A 14,884-nucleotide genomic window follows, 5' to 3' on the forward strand; every position below is an offset into this window, starting at 1 on the left:
TATTCTGCAGTGGTCCTCAGCCCTCAAGTACCCCCGACAGGACATGTTTTGGGGATTTCTCTTATCAAGAATTGCTGTCCAGACTATTTTAAAGCACATGTGCAAGATGAAGGAAAACCTGCAAACATGGCCTGTGGGGGGGGGGGGGGGTTTGCTATTGGTGGACAGGCTTGACGTGCTGATTTACAGCACTGTGCTTAAATCTAGCGCAAGGCAATCCTATTCAAATTGTGGGTGTTTGAGGGAAGCCAAGTGAGTGTTAGAACCCCTGCTTTGTGTTTTTTTATTTTTGTGTTGAGCTTTGTGTCCCTTTTCTTAAAATTGGCTTCACTTCCTGTCACACAGCTGAACAGGAAGTGAGGTTAAAACCCTACCAGTGTCATTTCTTGGGGACACCGGTCAATCTAACTAGTGTCCCCATTAAGCAAATTGCACTCCAGCACTGCTGTGTACACCCCAAATCATGGGTCTTCAAACTACGGCCCTCCAGTTGTTCAGGAACTACAATTCCCATCATGCCTAGTCATGTCTGTGAATGTCAGTGCATTACAAGGCCTCATGGGATGTGTAGTTCTACAACAGCTGGAGGGCCGTAGTTTGAGGATCCCTGCCCCAAATGATTATTTAGTTTGGGGTTTAGTAAAGGCAAAGCCACTCTGCAGTACAAGCATAGTTGCTGAAAATCAGAGAGGAAGCACTGATGGTTTTAACATCCAATCCTGTAGAAGCAAAGTTGTTTTGTTTTCTTCCTTGCTTTGCACTTGTAGGAGTGGATTTGCCTTTAGTAAATGGACCCCAAAGTCCAAGATCCCTAATAATTTGGGGTGTACACAGCAAAATGCTAGAGTGCAATTTACATAATGGGAAACTATTTAGATTGATCTCTGTGTCCACAAGAAAATATATTAGTAAGGTTTTACCCTCACTTCCTGTTTGGCTATGTGACAGGAAGTGAATGAATTAGAAAGGGTGAAGACACCTCACAAATGTTATCACTATCAGGGGTGCAGACATCCCCAAAAAAATGAGCAGATAATACTTATTTGCAAATTAATAATTTTTTAGTTAACATTGGGTGGGGTGCTCTAACACACACATTCCTACATATTAGCAACGCTCTATCCTGGCCTATTGGCATGGTTATATTTTCTTAGGGCTCTCAATAAAACTCTATGAAATTTGTGCTTAAACTAGAACCAGGGGCGGACTGACAACTCATGGGGCCCCTGGGCAATAGAAGATTATGGGGCCCCTCTGGCTTACAGATGACCACCACGCCAGGAGGTAGTGCAGAGGCGGGCAGCTAAAATCTTGGGATATTCACATTAAAAGCATGTCATTTTCGGACATATCAGGGACAGATCTAAAAAAAACACAGATTTTTACATACTGTCCCTGGTTTTACTGAGCCTGGCAACCCGGATGGGGCCCCCTAGTGGCATGGGGCCCTCGGGCAGTGCCCGAGTGACTCAATGGTCAGTCCGCCCCTGACAAGAACTATAATCAACAAGTTTTATTTTCTTTCATTTTGGATAGAGTGAGGGAGGGTTATAGGCCCTGTCAGTTTATTTTGTATTATCTGTGTCCAATTGGGGAGATTTGCCTTCACTTCCTGCCCCATAGCCAAACAGGAAGTGAGAGAAAAACTATGCAAATTAACCACTTCCCGCCCAGCCTATGGCCGATTTACGTCCGGGAAGTGGTTACACAATCCTGACAGGACGTCCTGCAGGATTTCATGCCGCACGCGCCTGTGGGGGCACGCAGCGCGGCGATCGGTGATGCGGGGTGTCAGTCTGACACCCTGCATCTCCGATCTCGGTAAAGAGTCTCTCACGGAGACGGAGACTCTTTACCACGTGATCAGCCGTGTCCAATCACGGCTGATCACGATGTAAACAGGAAGAGCCATCGATGGCTCTTCCTCACTCGCGTCTTACAGACGCGAGTATAGGAGAGCCGATCGGCGGCTCTCCTGACAGGGGGCGTTCGCGCTGATTGTTTATCAGCGCAGCCCCCCCTCGGATCACCACACTGGACCACCAGGGATGCCCACCCTGGACCACCAGGGTGTGCAAAAACAAAAAAAATATAGAACAAAAAAACAAAAAGCATTAAAAAATAAGAAAAAAGATGCCAATCAGTGCCCACAAATGGGCACTGACTGGGAAAATCAGTGCCACCCCACAGTGCCCATCCATGCACAGTGCCCACCTATCAGTGCCCACCTGTGCCACCCATAAGTATCCATCAGTGCCACCCATAAGTGCCGCCCATAAGTATCCATCAGTGCCACCCATAAGTGCCGCCCATCTGTGCCGCCCATGAGTGCCCATCAGTGCCGCCTATGAGTGCCCATCAGTGCCGCATAGCAGCGCCGCCAATCAATGCCACCTCATCTGTGCCGTCAGTACTACCTCATCGATGTCCATCAGTGCCATCTCATCGGTGCCCATCAGTGCCGCCATATCAGTGCCCGTAATTGAAAGAGAAAAACTTATTTACAAAAAAATTAACCTAAAAAAAGAAAAAGGTTTTTTTGTTTCAAAATTTGCAGTCTTTTTTTAGTTGTTGCGCAAAACAAAAAACGCAGAGGTGATCAAATAACAACAAAAGAAAGCTCTATTTGTGGGGAAAAAAGGACGCCAATTTTGTTTGGGTACAGTGTTGTATGACCGCGCAATTGCCATTCAAAGTGCGACAGTGTTGAAAGCTGAAAATTGGCTTGGGCGGGAAGGTGCGTAAGTGCCTGGTATGGAAGTGGTTAAGGGAATCCAGTGCCCCCCCAGAACTAGTGTGTGGGTCCCCTGAAAATTACTGGGCGGGGTTATACAAAAACAGGGTGTGACCTTGACAGGAAGGGGTGGGTCATTTTTCTATTAGGAGGTGCAGATATGTAGTCAGGCCTAGAGCAGAACCAAACCTTAATATACTACTGCATATTAGGGCTTATTTAGACCGGAACCGATTTACAGCGTGTTTTTATATTGTGGGAGGAAACCCACGCAGGCACAGGGAGAACATGCAAACTCCATGCAGATGCTGTCACGGGCGGGATTCGAACCAACGACTCTTTTGCTGCTAGGTCAAAGTGCTATACACTACACCACTGTGGTGAACGAACATGATTGCAGCTGAAAGCATGAGATCTTTTTTTTTTTTTTTCAATACCATGCTTTCCAGCCTTATTGACCCCGCCTCTCTCCATAAAGAGGACCTGTCACACACTAGTCCTATTACAAGGGATGTTTACATTCCTTGTAATAGGAAGAAAACTGATCATTTTTTTTTTATTTTTTTATTTCAGTGTAAAACATTATAAAACGAAATAAAAATAAATAAGAAAACCCCCAAAAAATTTTTTAAAGCGCCCCGTCGCGACGAGCTCGCGCACAGAAGCAAACGCATACGCGAGTAGCGCCCGCATATGAAAACAATATTCAAACCACACAAGTGAGGTATCGCCGCGATCGTTAGAGTGAGAGCAATAATTCTAGCCCTAGACCTACTCTGCAACTCAAAAAATGCAACCTGTAGAATTTTTTAAACGTCGCCTATCGAGTTTTTTAAAGGGTAAAAGTTTGACGCCATGCCACGAGCGGGCGCAATTTTTAAGCGTGACATGTTGGGTATCATTTTACTCGGCGTAACATTATCTTTCACAATATAGAAAAAAATTGGGCAAAATGTATTGTTGTCTTATTTTTTAATTCAAAAAAGTGATTTTTATCCAAAAAAAGTGCGCTTGTAAGACCGCTGCGCAAATACGGTGTGACAAAAAGTATTGCAATGACTGCCATTTTATTCCCTAGGATGTCTGTTAAAAAAAAATATATAATGTTTGGGGGTTCTGATTAATTTTCTAGCCAAAAAATTGTGATTTTCACATGCAGGAGAGAAGTGCCAGAATTAATTCCCCCGCTGTGTGACGCAGAGCGTCACACAGCGGGGGAATTCAATTTCAATCGCGCCGCCCGGAGAAGAAGTTCCCGCCGTGTCACACTCATGTGACCCCGCCCCCCTCTGACGCACATGACCTTCTAAGGAGTTTACTTGTGGCGTCAGAGGGGGGCGGGTCCCAGGAGCGGGAAAACGGCGGCCAAATCAAATTCAAACGCAGGGGACGAGAAGGCGGCGGACCGAGAAGAAGACCGCAGAAGACCCAAGATGCGGACGAGGAGGCGGACGGAGAAGACAACGGGCAAGATGCGGGACCAGAAGGCGGAAGGACGGACGGAGAAGATAGAAGAACACGTCGGGCAAGATGTTGACGAGAAGAAAGAAGCAGCGGAAGAAACTCGAAGGAAAGAAGAAAAGAAGATTTTATTAAAAGATTTGTCAAAAACCGGCTACTGTCATTTTTAACACTTTGACATTTTTTTGGGGTGAAATGGTAGAGGTACAATGTACCCCATTACCATTTCACACAGGGGGGGGGGTCAGGATCTGGGGGTCCCCTTTGTTAAAGGGGTCTTCCAGATTCTGATAAACCTCCCGCCCGCATACCCCCACAACCACCGGGCAAGGGTTGTGGGGATGAGACCCTTGTCCCCATCAACATGGGGACATCCTCCCCATGTTGAGGGCATGTGGCCTGGTGCGGTTCAGGAGAGGGGGGGGGCCGCACTCTGTCCCCCCCTCTTTTCTGCGGCCGGCCAGGTCAACGTGCTCGGATAAGGGTCTGGTGTGGATTTTTAGGGGGACTCCACGCCATTTTTTTTTTCAATTTGGGGTGGAGTTCCCCTTAAAATCCACACCAGACCTGAAGGGTCTGGAATGGATATTTGCCGGGAACCGCACGTCTTTTTTTTTTTTGGTTTTTACGGCGGGGTTCCCCTTAATATCCATTCCAGACCTGAAGGGCCTGGTAATTTAATTTGGGGGAACCCCTACACATTTTTTTGTTTGTTTTATGAATGAATCCCTTTAGAATTGTCAGAGCCGACAATTCATTATAGCCGCGTGTGAATTTTTAAATGACTTTTTTCCTTCTGAATGTCACTTTGTGCAGGGGGAGTTCTAAGTGCGGGAAAAATGCGCTATTTCACATGCTGACATTACACCCCCCCTAGGTACGAAATTTAAAGGAATATTTCACTTTTATTGTTTCACTTTAAGAATTATTAATTTCACTGCTCCCGAAAAAACGGCCGTTTTAAAAAATAAAAAAAGCATTGATACATGTTCCCTGGGGCAGGACTGAGGTCCCCAAACACTTTTTAGGACAAAACTTGCAGATTAGCCTTTAAAATGAACACTTTTGATTTCTCCCATAGACTTCTATAGGGAGTTCGGCGCGGCTTTACATATTAGTTTCAATGCGCCGGCTGCTACGCTGGTTCATGCGCCGAATTAAGCCTCCACCCGGAGTACTAATTAATGCATGAACCAGCGCAGCGCACATAGCTTAGTAAATCAGGCCCAACTTGTTTTAAATTTAATCGATGGATTCCTAACCGATAGGACAAACCGATCGTTAGTAGGCACGACCATCGGTTAAAAATCCATGCATGCTCAGAATCAAGTCGACGCATGCTTGAAAGCATTGTACTTCGTTTTTTTCAGCACATTGTTGTGTTTTACGTCACCGTGTTCTGACACGATCGTTTTTTTAAATGATGGTGTGTAGGCACGACGGACCTTCAGTCAGCTTCATCGGTTAACCGATGAAAATGGACCATCGGTCCGTCCTCATCGGATGGACCGATCGTGTGTACACGGCATAAGGGGGTAATTCTTCCCAGTGACTATGAGTGTAAGGAGCATTCTTCCCACTGACCATCACACTATCTATCATGAGTTGCGGATATAGTAATGTTTTGCAGGGGCTCACTGAGACCAGAAAGTTATTTCCAGGGTTCCTCTGTGTTGAGAAGGACTGGGGTAGAGGGTGGGGAGTAGATCTGTAAGTAAAAGTGGAACTACAGCAGAAAAAAATGATGCAGGACAGTATTTTGTGCTAGGGTTGTGTAAACCTCAGAACTAGACGGACACGAATACAAACCCCTTGACAGATAAAACAGCTTTTTTATATGGATTTCATCTGTGTATTTAGCTGTTTGCCTGGAGTTCAGCTTTAAATAAAAAAAAACACAATTTATACCCTGATTTTATTTTGTAAAATGTGAAAGATGATGTTACGCCGAGTAAATAGATATCCAACATGTCATGCTTTTAAATTGTGCACGCTCATGAAATATTGACAAACTGTGATACTTAAAAATATATGTAGGCAACACTTTAAATGCCTTAACAGGTTACCTGTTTAGAGTTACAGACTAGGAATTAATGCTCTCGCTCTAACGATTGCTGCGATACCCTACCATGTATGAAGTATCTGGGCCCCTCCCCCTCGGTGAATCCCCCCTATAGCAAGGTACTTGCATGCTCACTCCTGAGTGTACAAAAGACACAGAGAGGCTGTCCCAGCCCTGCCCCACCCCCACTCCTGCCTCACTGATTGTGATTGACAGCAGCCAGAGCCAATGGCTCTTGTTGCTGCATCTCAGGCAATCAGGAGGGAGAGACCAGGGAGAGCCTTGGGTCTTGTGCAGATCGCTGAATCGATATTGGGCTTAGGTAAGTATTAGGGGGGCTGAGGGGGGAGCTGCACACTGAAGTTTTTTTTTACTGGTTCTTGCCCCTCGCTGGTGTCAGAATCTACTTTTGGGTACTGGTCTTTCGCCATCTTCACTGGCCTGGCGCAGGAGGCCATCATCCCAGCATCATCCCGGCACACAGGGACAGTGCCAGCAATGTAAACTGAGCTTCACTTGCGCAGCTAAGTTTATGTTTTTTGAGAAGACAGCAAGCAGGCAGGTAAGTGCATTTTAATGTCCCTTCTGCAATAAAAATCCTGCCGCTCACTGTTTTTGACAGCTTAAGCAGTTGCAGAAATAGTTTTTTTCCTTTTGGGATACAGGTTTTAACTCTATGACTAAAAGCTGACCATTGTAAGCAACGATGTCAGTATTAAATGGTTTGTCTCAACCCCCTAACTGCTTGGTCTGTTAAAGAAAGTTGAAAGGTAAATGACTTACTTGCCAGACCACTTGGTGAAAAATAAAGATAAAAAAAGTCTTAAAAAGAAAACTATTTCCGCCACCACATGCAATGATTGTTAAACTGAAATACAGTATATACAATTTTTGCTTTTGGGTTTAAATGTGGTTTAATGTAAAATCAGCTTTATTTTATTTTCTAATCTAGGTGATTAGTCTTTAGTCTTCAACCCCAATGAACTCTAAATTATAAATGTCAACTAGAATTCTCTTCCCTGTTGACAGCTTACCTCTTCCAAGATCATTTGGCAGAGGCAGATTATTTCCTGACAATTGTCAGTAAAAAAAAAAGTTTGTTTACAGTACAGCATTAGCACTAGAATCCTGCTTTAAAGGCTGTCTTCGTCTTGGAACACGGATGCAATTAGGTTAAAAGGGAATTGAAACTTACATACTTTGACTTTCCTTTGAAGAAATAGCAGTGTCAAAAAAAACAAAAAAAAACACCACTTAGACTATACCATGACCGCTGATGTCAAGAAGAGATAGTAGCTTGGTGAAATGCAGTGCTGTAGTCATTGAAAACTTTCAAGACATTAAAGGAAGTTTTGCACAATAAAAGGTAATTTTTTTTACAATAATTACAGTAATGAAGTAGATTTAAATATTGGCAAATGTGCTATGTTAACCTGTGGATTGACATATATTGAACATTTAGATTGTTATTATTATATGCACAATAATGTGGGGCAATGACTACAAAATTTGAGTGGATCACATTACTTATTTCAATGGGGCTTTAAAAAGCTAAGTACAAATTAATATCTGTGTCTGATATTAATGGAGGTCAGTCAGCAACATTTCAGATTTCTTCAGGTACAGTTATGCATCAATGCCTCTTAGTAAGTTCCTCTAATTATATCCATTTTTGATATTAGGCTGGTAACTTTGTTAATTCTTTCACTGACTTGTTTGCATCAGCTGCTGATTACTAAATAATTGTGTCAGTCCTTATAAACCTAAATGTTGTATATTTTGTTTTAGGAGCTAAAACTTTTGTCCAAGTGTACCATACCAAATTCCCTAGCCCCTTACGTGATTTTTGCTGTATTCCTTATTAAAAAAAAATAAAAAATAGGGGGTTGATTTACTAAAGGAATATAGACTAACAACCTAATAAAATTTATGTTCACTTTTTCAAAGTTATTGTTTGCTGAAGTTGTGTTCATTTTGAACGTTGTGTGCGTGAAAAAAATCATCTTTTTTTTGTAAATACCCTTGATTTTGTAATTACCCTTGATTGGCTATTCAATATAAATACTGTATTTACAAAAAGTTACTTTAAAAATGAGTGTACACTTTCCAAATTCAACATCCACGTCTTTAGGTAAACAACATTTATTTAATAGAGATTAATCGTACATTTTCCATTTACTAACTCAGTGCCCATCAAAAGTTGCCTTTGGTACCTTTTTCTCTTAAGATTCACTGAACGCTAACATATAGCAATACATAGTTTTCCCATGTTTTCTCACCAAGCCAATTGACAGAAGGAACCCCTGAAAGATTCTAGTACTTTCAGGTGTAGGGAGGCATGTGACCCTATACTTATACCTTTTACAATGCAGTATTCAACATCCAAGCTGTCAATTACTAAGCTCAAGAACAGTCACATAGGGGTGAGAAAGGTTCTTATCCCTGGGTAAGCTCCTGCATAAAGCTTGCAGAGAGATTTTTATGCAGGGCTATTGCAAAAGAGCACAGGGAAGGTGCATTTTAATAGGAGAGGAATGGCTATCTAAAGAGCCCTATAGTCTTCCAAATAGCCAAAGATGTACATAATGGAGGATACCCATGGATAGCTTTATTGACAGAGAGCATAAATCACTAATATGTGCTTGTTTATCTCTGCAGTCACATGTGATATGGCCCTGATTAGAAATTCAGAATTTACATTGTATTCAAGATTTTCCAAAGATATCCTAACTCGTTTTGGGAAAATTAGGTGTTCCATCTGTACATAAATTACCTATGACAAAGCTAGACAGCAAGACCCCTGTACATAACTGCAGCATTGCCAGTCCATAGTGGAAAGATGCAAAGAGGTATTATGTACCAGGCCCCTCACTTTGATGCACACAAGCTGGACTTTAATTTGTTTCAACAGTTTTCTAAATGTGGTAAAACATATAGTAGTCATTCATATCAAAATGATACTTAATAATATTTCTTAAAATAATCGTCTTATCATGTATATTCTTTAAAATTAGACACCTATTCTGTTTCTAATTATTTTTCTGTATTTTGTTTTTTAATTTGATCACGCTGATGGTGAATTAAGCAATTTAAACAGTTCCTATTAATTAAATCAAAACATTTTTAGCACCAGCTGCTGCCATGAAAACAGCATGTGTCTTGACAGCTCTTGTCTAGAAAAAAAGTAACTGTAAAAAACATGGTGTCATGGACATCCTAGACAAGAAAATCAGAGCTTATTTTAACGTTCAGTAAATCTAAATTGCAAATGAAGAAGCTGGCTGTCATAAAAGCTTTATTTATGATGTATAGAGATTTAGATGTTTATTAAAACATTTCACATGATGCTGCAATTGTTAGTAGGGAGGGCATATCACTTTGGATTGTGTAGACACACAAGAGTTTTTGAGGCCATGGCACACATATCTTAAAGTGCGAAGGCAAACTTTTTTTGTTTGTTTTTTAGTTTCGGACAGAATAGACATAGATTAGAACACCTAATAGGTTTTTATTGCCCCCCGTTAGGTAGATTTATTTGTCCTCTTTACTGATAAAATGAAAAGTGAAAGTAAAAGAAAATGCAAGTTTTGGGTTTTCCCCAGAACAGTAAGGCCCCTTTCAAATGGGCGTGCCAAACAGGTCCGCCATCAAAATTGGAAGTAAAGGAAAATCCCAAATTTTGGGCTGTCTCCAGAACAGTAAGGTCTCTTTCCCACTGGAGTTCTGATCAGGTCTGCCTGTCAATTTTTCAAGTGGACCTGAACAGGAGGGCCATTTATCACTGTGGACATGCGGGTTAAATTGGATTTGTGTCCATTTACACTTGCCTATCTCCGAGTCTAGTCAGGCCCGCAAAAAAAAAAAAAAAAATGAAAGGGACTCAATCTTCTTCTGTTTAGGCAGAGCAGATCAAAGGTAGCTGGACATAAATGGACAGCCCATAAAGCAAAGTTGGCTCTGCCTCTGTCTGCTCAGTATTGCAGAGCAGACACGGGCAGAGCCCGCTCTGCTCTATGGGCAGGCAGGAGTAAACAGGCTCTGCTGTCCATTTTTGAGTTAAGAACACTAAATAGATTTTCTTTTTTATAAACCAGAGTTTAGTGTCAGTTTAAGTTCAGATTTAACCCAAGTTGCCTGAGTGAGATAAATATAACAATTGCAGCGCCTAATGCAAAGATAAAGCAGTAGCAACTATAGACGTGCAGTAAACCCTGTCTCTAGGCTCTTCTGCAGCAAGCACAGACAAACTCAATACAATCTTCCATATTGCAGCATTTTTTTTTATTCTTAGAATTTATGATAGCTCCTTGGCTGACAGGTGATATGATCATCTGTCAGTTTGACATTTACTGCATTTTCTTTTCTCTTTCACTTAGCTGCAGTCTGCAAGCCAGTTAAGGGATATGTATGCACAAAAAAACAGGATTGAAAGTTTATTATGCTTATAAATGGGCAATTATACACCTCACAAGGAAGGAAAAGTAGTAAGAACCTGTTTTACAACTTTGGCCAACACAGAGAAATTAGGAGCAGGCTGTGTCTCTGACTGCATTACTTTGGGCTTCATATAAGGCTTATAGAACTGGGCTGATTTCTTTCTCGACAATAGAATAAATAGCAACAAAAACAAATTAGAGCCAGGGCAGAATAGCAGTGAAACCAACACAACAGTTCAGACCACAGGGTGAGAGAGCATTGGAATTGTTTATTTACTTTAGCACTCAATCACTGTTTATACAACCAGCACCACTAATACAGTCAAAGATGCAAGATGATTAGCAATGCTGTAAAGAAAACACTGAAATTCCTTACCCACTTGCTTAAAATGTATCCTGAAGTCTCTTTGTTGTGCTTCTGTGGATGTGGGCATGTGGGATCCTTGCGCCACATTTTGTGGCTATACCCTAAAATCTGAGGCTTCTGGAACCACATTTTTCATCTGATTTACAAAATGTCTGGGGTTTTTCTGTCCCAATCATGACAGATAGCCATTCTCAATCAAAGAGTAAAACAGATTCCTAAATGCACCCAAGAACTTTTTCATCATAATAGGGGCTAAAATAAAATTGTGCTTGTGCTTGGAGGAGCCCTTCTATCAACTTTAACTTAGTAAAATGTAAAATCTCAAGAGAAAATTGCAAATGTGATCTAGAACACCAGCAACTAATTTGGCGCTATTTGGGAACCCTGGGCCAACTATATTAAAGTTTCCTTGAGGCCCTGACTGGTTTCCTTTTGAGTTTTGGTACTCTGCACTGGTAGCAAAACAGTTTCACACATATATATATACGGTATATACATATTGGGACACCTGCCTTTACTTTAATGGCATCCTGGTCATAATCCGTAGTGTTTGATATTGAGTTGGCCCACCCTTTGCAGCTATAACAACTTCAAATCTTCTGGGAAGACTGTCCACAATATTTTAGAGTGTGTCTATGGGAATGTTTGACCATTCTTCCAGAAGCACATTTGCAAGGTGAGCCACTGATGTTGGACAGAAGGCCTGACTCGCAGTCCCTGCTCTAATTCATTCCAAAGGTGTTCTATTGAGTTTAGGTCAGGACTCTGTGTGCAGGCCAGTCAAGTTCCCCAAACTCACTCATCCATGTCTTTATGGACCTTGCTTTGTGCACTGGTCCAAATCATTTGGTGGAAGGGGGGTTATGGCCCCTTAGTTTCAGTGAAGTGAAATCTCTTAATGTGTCAGCATACCAAAACATTTTGGACAATTTCATGCTCCCAACTTTGTGGGAACAGTTTGGGGTTGACCCTTGCTGTTCCAACATGACTGCACAGCAGTGCACAAACAAGGTACATAAAGACATGGATGAGCAAGTTTGGTGTGGAGGAACTTGACGAGTCCTGACCTCAACCAGACAGTGTCCTGACCTCAACCTGGTGGACAGCCTTCCCAGAAGAGTTGGAGCTGTTATACTGGCAAAAGGAAGGCCAACTCAATATTGAACCCTCTGGACTAAGACTGAGATTCCATTAAAGTTCATGTGGGACACAGGTGTCCCAATACTTTTGGTAATATAGTGTATTTACAGTATATATATATATATATATATATATATATATATATATATATATATATATATATATATATATATATATATATATATATATATAGATATATATTAACAACTAAAAGATAAAGAACAAGCCTAACTGGAATTAGTAGGCATGCGGTTTTACTAGTATGCAATTACTGTACATACCATTGACAATCTACAATGCTGTACAGAGCAAATTGATCCAATAACACTGAGCCCTTGTCCCAGAGGGGCTTACACTCTAATAACATTGCTATGGTCGCACCATTATCATTCAATTATGTAGCTCTGACATATTCTACAGTGCTGTACATTCAAATTATTCAATCGTAATGGTCTTTTAACAAAATATTTTCTATAACCCAGTGTTTAACCACTCCCGCCCATCCTATAGCAAAATTATGGCCAGGTGGTGATTCCGTTATCCTGACTGGACATCTTTCAGGATAACAGCTGCGGTGCAGCACAGCGATCTGTGGTGCGGCGCGTCAGTCTGTCACACCACAACAACAACCTTGGTAAAGAGTCTCTGATGGAGACTCTTTACCACATGATCAGCTGTGTCCAATCACAGCTGATCACGGTGTAAACAGGAAGAGCCATGTATCGGCTTTTCCTTATTCGCGTCTGACAGATGCGAGTAGAGGAGGGCTGATTGGCTGCTCTCCTGACAGGGGAGTCTCCGCTGATTGATTATCAGCGTGCCCCCCCCCCCCCGAGGATGCCCACCCAGGACCACCAGGGGTGACCACCGTTAATATGTGCCCAAAAAGATGCCAATCAGTGCACATCGGTAATGCCTGCAGGTGCCTCCTTTCCAGTGACATCCATCAGCGCCACCAATCAGTGTCCATCAGTGCCACCTATCAGTGCCCATCTGTGCAGCCTATCAGTGACCATCAGTGACACCAAAAAGTACCCATCATTTCAGCCTTTCAGTGCTCAGTGCCACCTATGAGTGCCCATCAGTGCCGCCTATCAATGCCCATCAGTGCCACATATCAGTGCCACCTATTAGTGCCCAACAGAGTAGAGGAGAGCTGATTGGCTGCTCTCCTGACAGGGGGGTCTCCGCTGATTGATTATCAGCGTGCCATCCCCCCTCCCCCCCCGGGGATGCCCACCCAGGACCACCAGTGGTGATCACCGTTGATGACCACCAAATATGCCACCCATGGCCACCCGGGATGCCAATCTGTGCCCAAAAATGATGTTAATATGTGCCCAAAAAGATGCCAATCGGTGCACATCGGTAATGCCTGCAGGTGCCTCCTTTCCAGTGACATCCATCAGCGCCACCAATCAGTGTCCATCAGTGCCCATTAGTGCCGCCTATCAGTGACCATCAGTGACACCAAAAAGTACCCATCATTTCAGCCTTTCAGTGCTCAGTGCCACCTATGAGTGCCCATCAGTGCCGCCTATCAATGCCCATCAGTGCCACATATCAGTGCCACCTATTAGTGCCCAACAGTGCCACCTATCAGTGCCCATCAGTATACTAGTGCCCATCATCAGTGTCCGTCAGTACAGCCTCATCAGTGCCCATCAGTGAAGGAGAAAACGTACTTATTTACAACATTTTAACAATTTTTTTTCAAAAATGTTGGTCTTTTTTTATTTGTTTTATCAAAAAATAAAAACCCCAGAGGTGATCAAATACCACGAAAAGAAAGCTCTGTTTGTTGGAAAAAAATGTTAAAATTTTTTATTTACATACAATGTTGCATGACCGCGTAATTGTCATTTAAAAAGCGAAAGCGCTGAAAGATGAAAAATGGCTTTGGGCAGGAAGGGGGCAAAGTGCCTGGTATTGGAGTGGTTAAAGGGTATCTGAACCCCCCCCAAAAAAAAGTTATATATTGCAGCTTACTAATTCGTGAATGTCATGGCTGCCTTAGCTTTCTGTTTTATTTTTCTTTCTTTATTTTCACCTGGTGATCTGGCTGGTAACACAATGGGCCTGATTTACTAAGCTATGTGCGCTGCGCTGGTTCATGCATTAATTAGTACTCCGGGTGGAGGCTTAATCAGGCGCATGAACCAGCGTAGCAGCCGGCGCATTGAAACTAATATGTAAAGCCGCGCCGAACTCCCTATAGAAGTCTATGGGAGAAATCAAAAGTGTTCATTTTAAAGGCTAATCTGCAAGTTTAGTCCTAAAAAGTGTTTGGGGACCTCAGTCCTGCCCCAGGGAACATGTATCAATGCTTTTTTTATTTTTTAAAACGGCCGTTTTTTCGGGAGCAGTGAAATTAATAATTCTTAAAGTGAAACAATAAAAGTGAAATATTCCTTTAAATTTCGTACCTAGGGGGGGTGTAATGTCAGCATGTGAAATAGCGCATTTTTCCCGCACTTAGAACTCCCCCTGCACAAAGTGACATTCTGAAGGAAAAAAGTCATTTAAAATTTCACACGCGGCTATAATGAATTGTCGGCTCTGACAATTCTAAAGGGATTCATTCATAAAACAAACAAAAAAATGTGTAGGGGTTCCCCCAAATTAAATTACCAGGCCCTTCAGGTCTGGAATGGATATTAAGGGGAACCCCGCCGTAAAAACCA

General features: G+C 42.3%; 1 protein-coding gene across 2 annotated transcripts in view; it reads left to right on the forward strand.

Moving 5' to 3' along the window:
- Positions 1-14,884, forward strand: part of CMKLR1 (chemerin chemokine-like receptor 1) — a 160,789-nt gene that overhangs the window by 80,940 nt on the left and 64,965 nt on the right. Inside the window, exon 1 of one of the 2 annotated variants that reach the window (XM_040346025.1) lies at positions 7,494-7,623. The exons of the other annotated variant lie outside the window; for it this stretch is intronic. The gene's annotated coding sequence lies outside the window, so the exon portion shown is untranslated. Of the gene's footprint in view, positions 1-7,493; positions 7,624-14,884 lie in introns of those variants that run through there. 2 annotated transcript variants of the gene reach the window in all.

Source organism: Rana temporaria, chromosome 1 (genome assembly GCF_905171775.1).
Source record: "Rana temporaria chromosome 1, aRanTem1.1, whole genome shotgun sequence".
NCBI lineage: Eukaryota > Metazoa > Chordata > Amphibia > Anura > Ranidae > Rana > Rana temporaria.